The following is a 6,932-nucleotide window of genomic DNA, read 5'->3' on the forward strand; positions in this document are numbered from 1 at the left end:
CACGGAAGGCTAATTACTGAACATGATCCTCAGCATCCCAATTACATACAGACGAAAATTATGTTCATTGGACACATTCTGATCACGTTGGACCGATCTGCAATGAATAAATCCACATCACCTTTTTCCCCCCACAGCCTCAACAATAGGGATATTATGTCAGTCTTGTTGAGATTTGACATTAACTGAGGCATTCAAGAATACTACTGTACTTCAGTTGTTGAAATGTGGGTAAGTGGTCCTTGGTTAAATTTTAAGTATGTAGTGTACATTTTACTGTTTAAAATAAAAGGATTTAAAACTACCTGATATAATTTACATACTCCATTGTTATACTTTATTACAGAAATAAAGCACAAAACTAGAAAAACCTGAACACAAAACTGCAAATGTTCAAAAGCAACAATATTGCAACTGATACAAATAATTATTGCAGTGAGAGCACAGTAATACTAAGATAAAAGTTTTGTGTACTCACAAATTGGTACAAAACTGGAGAATACAAACACTTAAATGCACAATCCTAATTATTTCTGTGAAACTTTCATAAGCTTTTTCTGGCAAGAAATAAGAGCACTATTACCAGTACAGAATTTTAACATCATGATGCAGCTTCTTCGTCTTAGATTTCAACAACTCCCAGAAAGTGAAACAATCAGAAGAAATAAGAACAAAACACCTCTTCAGAATACATTTCTGAACCATTGAGCCAAAGCAGTAGTATATACCTATACAAGAATACAACTGTGTAACATTTGGAATACAATCAAAACATTCTTTCGTGACTGAGTGGCAGGAGTACACCCTCGCGATTCATCGTCAAAAACGTTTGCTTCCGCATATCGTCTTCTAAATGCCTGAGACGTTAAAAGTTCAACGCTGTTGTGCTTTTAATTAAAATGATATTTTTAAAGTTGCATAAGGCCATTAAAATATAGTATTAAAAAATAAAATAATGCATGAATATTTACACAATGGTGTGATGTCGAAAGAAAAAGTAGGCCACCCATAAAGTATGGACGCTCAGATAAACATTTGAATGCTGACATTTAGCTCATTATTTTTTCATTGTACCTTGCAATGCTGCATTACATTACAGCTGAAATGATTGTTCAGTGAACTGATTGAGAAGTGAAATCCATTACAAGCAAAACGTCCAACCCAACACTAAAATTGTGCCTATTAAAGTTGCATGATAGAATTTTTGATATCAAGCAGTAAGGTTTCAGATTGCAACTCATCCAATACCTTGTAATTTTGTTCTTATTGGATCATGACTTGGGAAAATCCTCTTTTGTTCATTTAGCTGTCAGACTTTTTTTGGGGGGGGGGGGGGGGGGGAATCAGCCAAAGAAGAAGTCTTCTACAGGCCGATTGGTGCTGGTGCTTATCTGGGTTCGGTAGAGTCAAGCAGCTGAGAGTCTACAACTCCCCCTGCATGGGACACCAGTCTGACACAGGTTTCTTGCCTAGCCAAGGCCAGTAGCCATTTACAACTGGGTGGAAAAACAATGAAGAATAAGTGTCCTGTCCACGGACACAGACAGGCAGTGTGAGTGGGGTTGGGGGGGAATGGGCTTTCCAAGTGATGTACCACTCACCAAAAGTAAGGAAGCCCTGGAGCTTGGCCACCTTGGAACACGTGCGTTTGCCAACCACTGATACTTTGGATTATTTCTTCTCATGCTTTGATCTTGATGAGCACTGAGCTAGTGCTGCCTCGTGCCGAGTGCAAAGTGACGGAGGGAGTTTGTTTTTAAACATGTCCCGGTCACATGAATGTGCAACTGCTTCCATTTCACTGGACCTCTACATCGAAGTTAAAATCACTTCGCCATGACCATAAATCTATACTTCTATACTTTTATAAACTTTGTAATTAACCTGTGGTTCAAAGGTGTGAAAGATAAATGGTACACACAAAACTGGCTATCTTGCTAACCAAGGCCCGGTCACACGGTGATAGATGAACGAAGGGGGGAAAAGTCACAAGTCATCGAGAAAAGGTGGACGAATGATCCTGCATTTCTCCTGTCACCAAAAAGCCTGCAAATCAACAGCACAAAAAGGAACAAAACCAAAACTAACAAAACAAGAATGAAGGAAACACTGACCTCAACGCTCTAGACGAAATCAAAATGAAACATTCACAATGACATGACCGAAAGCGGTCATGAGACCGAGCACAACCAGCCTTGTCCTTACGTCCGCAGCAATATGAGGATGTGACATGCAGCTCGTTATTATTGATCAGATATTGTCAATGTTCGTGCAATACGTTGGACTTGGGAGGTTTGACGACTGTCAAACAAAAGACTGACGTTATGGGAACTACACAAACGATAAGGAACCGTCAAGACAGAAAGCAAAACAAAATACGGACGAATTGAGGTTGTCGTTGGGATTTGTTCACATTTTTCAACAGCTTAAATTCTGACGAAGCTCCAGTTACAGGAACGAAGCTGGACAACAGTTAAACGATGCCCCTGAAAGTCAATTCAAGTCCAGATTTCTTGTTTTGTTTTGGCTTCAGTGTCCTCCATCAGTGCTGTGTGACTGGGGCTTAACGTTTCATAGTCTGAACTATATAATCAGTATAATTTCATTTACGTAGTCCATACTCCCCCGATGCTGGTCAGCAGTCTAGACTAGTGCCATGACTCCATTTTAGCTTTGCTGTAAGCACACGAGCACAGGCTTGGAAAGGAAGAGTAAGATTCAGTTGCAGGTCTGACTGCAATTGAAATCTCAATGAGAGAGGTCACTGGAAAAATGCCAAAATACCACTTAAAACCATACGCCATTCTTGGATTATTATGCCCACATGTGGCAGTGCATACCAGGGTATTGGTTTCAGTCCTGTGTGTCCAACTGTGAACAATGTAGCTCAAAGACTTCTGATCCAATTTGGACCAAACTTGGCGGAATGATATGGCCAAATTTGGCCAAGGATAAGAGATACATCTGCTGTTCTATAGAAATGCTGAAGTCATGTACTGCCTTTTTAATCAGTAAGAATGTTTTGCCCTTGGGAGACTTTAAAAAGTCAAACTCAGGGTCATAACTACTGAATTTAAAGAATTGCAGCAAATTCAGCCTAAATATGGTAGAACAGTTCCGTGTTAGTGAGGAATAAAGTGGTTTAATTTTGGACAGAACTGATTAAAAGTTGAGGCCACACAGAACCAGGTATTACAGTATCACTCAATAACAAAAATCATTTGCCTGAATTGGTGTCAAGCATGTAAGACACAAGTTTGACTCTTCAGGCACTTCTTCTAGTTGTTGGTGTCTTTGATTCTCCTCACTTTTTTTTTTTTTTTTTTCAATAAATAAAAGTACTCTTCCTGGTAAATTTTACAACATGTACAATTCACCGTTACACTGTTTTTGTAATTACTCACTGGCCAATGCTTACAATGTTTCAGGAACAAATATCCAGGGTCGGTTCCACATTAAATACCAGTTTGCATCATCCTAACATTGGTTTGGTTCCATCATAATGAGAGACACATGCTTGAAGTTAAACACCACGGACAGCAAGAACAACCAGCTACGGGCAACTACACAATCAAACACACCTCCACCTCTGTGCTGCTACTCTGACAAACCAGAGGACGTCACAACTGAATCAGGCTGCTGGAAGCCCAATAAAGAAACTGATACTCTGACACTGAGAATTTTCTTTGTCGTCTATTTTGATTTGCAATGAAGTGTTAGGTCCCATTAAAAAATTAAAAGTTGATGTGGGCCGATTTCAGCTTGTGGGCGGGGATGATAAACTTTTTTGTTGTTGTTTGTTTGTTTGTTGTTTTGGTGAATTTCATTGACAGCAGTACAGCTGATGCAAGAACTGCCACGTTCACTAGGTGTTGAGTTTGCTTTGGCCAAAGTTTACTGAACCGGGCCGGATGTTGCAGTCTCAACATTTATTTTTATATATGTTTACATTGTCAAAGCAAATGTTAGAGTAAAAATTAAGTCCCCTGTCTCTTTCTGTCTCGTTTGCTCTCTTTCTTGCTCGCTATCCCCCTCCCTCTGTCTTTTTCTTTCTCTCTTGCTGTGTTCGTGCTGCACAAACGCTGAACTTTTGTAAACACGATCCCTTTCAACTGTAAAATTAGTGTATCATCATCGACGCTCACATACATAATTTTAATGAAGACTTTTTTCCCCCCTTTCAGTGGACAGAATCACTGTTCAACTCGTCCTCGGCTGCATGCTGAGCTGGCGCTTCATAGTGTTTTACAGCCTCGGGACAGTGAAGCAGCTAACTTTTTATCACACATTTTCAGCAACAATTCAGTTAATTTTTCAGAAAATCCATGCTCGATGAACAGACTATTTGAACCCGAGAGCTGGGCAGAAATTTGCCACGAACTGGAGATAGAACACTGTGGAAGAGAGTTCTCTCAAACAGCCCAGCTTCAGAAAACCTCATGTCCTCCCACTCAGCTGCAAACAAGCAGAGATCAAACAACAGCAGTTGAGATGATTCACAGTGGCTCTTCTCCTGTATTGGAAAATGTCGCCGGTTGGATCGGTATTTTCCGATACGTGAATTACGTCTGTATCGGAACCCAATACCGATCCTAGATCAGATCAGTCCCATCCCTATTGACAACCACAATCAGTTGCGCCATCTCACTCACACACGTTTATCACGCTACTACTCACTGACTGTATTCAACATAGAAAGTGTTAGTGTTGGATTGGAAGTTTCGTAGATTTGCGTAAATACCTAAAACTACGAGTGGCGACTGAGAGGTTTTGAGCCTGACCCAGACAAAGTAGAGCGTGGTTCTCCAACTTTTGCATTTTAAGAAACTAACATTTCTTGAGAATATGTTTTCACTCGCTGGGTCCAATACGGAAAGCCATGTCCTCCATCAGACTCAAAACTCCTCAGTCACCCCTCATAAGTAATGACGCAGATAACAAAATTCTATGGATAAATCGTCTCAAATATGAGGTTTTTCTTTGTTCAGTATCACTGTAAATTGAATCTATGGAAATTGGACTGTTGGCCAAACAAGATTGTTTAAGACACTACCTTGGAATTGTAGGAATTAAAATGAATAGTGACAATGAGAAGGTTAAGTCTTCTGATATTATCAATATTAAATGAAAAACATTTGGCACAACTCTATACTGTAACGTATGTGTTGTAGCAGCTTCTGACGAGCCGCGTATTTGAAATGATTTCATAATAAAAAGGCAATTATGGAGAACATCCCCAATCTTGTTAAGCATGTAAATTGTTCTGAGCACCTTTTACAAACCAGTTTTCCAGCAATATTTATAAATTTTAACCCTAAAAGGGAAAAAAAAATTCTAACAATAATTGCACAGTCTGTAACATTCAAATCACTACAATTAGGCAAAGATAAATTATAAGCACTGAATATAGACTTGAAGTTATTAAACAAGGCCAAAAATTACAGCATACAAATTATGAATATAATACATAAACCATCATATTTTTTGGTTTTCTGTCCATACAAAATAAATGAATCAAATTCTGACTTAACACCTTGTTCCATTCTCATTCCTGCATGAAGTAAAACAGATCTTAAATCATGTTTGGTGTACAATATGGGTTCTAATTTTTGTCACTTCACAAAATAAATAAAAAAAAAAAGTTCTGTCATCTGTGCCCCCCACCACTCCACACCCACACTGCACCCTGCCTACCTTTTAACAATTTGAAGCAATTTAACAAAAAACACAAACAAAAGTAAGTGAAACACTTGCTTTAAACAAATATTTGCTGTTTCAATAGACATGAAAAATCATGAAGCATCTGCCTTGAATTGATTGCTTTACAAAATCATTTTTTAATAAATGCTGGAAACACAATAGTGACATCTAGTGGACAATGGGGATTTTTATACAGAATTCCCTGATGTGAAACACCTTTAAAAAAAACAAAACAAAAAAAAAACGACACTTCAGGACAAAAAAAGGACCATTTTGCAACACCCAAAACACAAAATGAAACAACTGCTTCAGAAAAAGATTCATGCATGAATGAAGCCATGACATCAGAAATGCTTCAAACCAAATGAAGGGCCACAATAGTGACACGTAGTGGAGTATAAACTAGAGTACCTTAATTAAGAGAGTGGCGACAATGACGAGTTTGGGATAAAATAAAAAAATATCGGTCACGTGACTCATGGTGCCATCGTGGGTTCAAAATAGCATTGGCTGTTAATCTGTCTGCATGGAAATCCAGCTATTTTACTTATTTGCTGAAAATGCTAGTTTGTTGAGCATTTGGAGGCACAAATAGACACAACAAGGGCTTCAAGATGTACAGATTCCCTTCAGATCCGAACAGAAGAAAATTTGGGAAAATAAAGTCAGCGTGTGGGATGGAAGCGACTTCATGGTCAAAGCTTTGAGAGGTCAATTTATTGTTCAGTCCCTTGTTCAGTAAAACTCACATAAACCGTCATCGTATAAACCACATATTCGCAGTCACCGGACAAAAAAAAGTCCCAAAGTTTTTGTATTGTTTTCCATGTAATAAATACCATATATATAACGGATTTTTGTACAACAGATGTTTTGCTCACATTGGATAAAATGTCCCATCTGATCCCAATTTATTTCCATTAAAACCCCTCACATATGGGACCAGAGTCATTTCTGTGATTAAAAGCCCGACTGTTTTTGCTTTTTTTCTTCAAACCGTGTTCAGACTGGGACCTGAAGCCTGATGTGCAACTTGTTAAATCAGGCTGTGATTTTTACACTTTTCTGCTGTCACTGCTTTGTCTGCCATTATACTTTAATAGTTTTACCGTGTGCACGCTGATTACAAATGGATCAGAAAACTCCGCAACTTTACAGCACGGTCAGTAAAATATGAAATTGTAGAATTTACCTTTGATTTGGAGATGATGAATGCAGAAAGAAAAGCTTGT

The sequence above is a fragment of the Thalassophryne amazonica genome, chromosome 9, assembly GCF_902500255.1.
Source record: "Thalassophryne amazonica chromosome 9, fThaAma1.1, whole genome shotgun sequence".
Lineage (NCBI taxonomy): Eukaryota > Metazoa > Chordata > Actinopteri > Batrachoidiformes > Batrachoididae > Thalassophryne > Thalassophryne amazonica.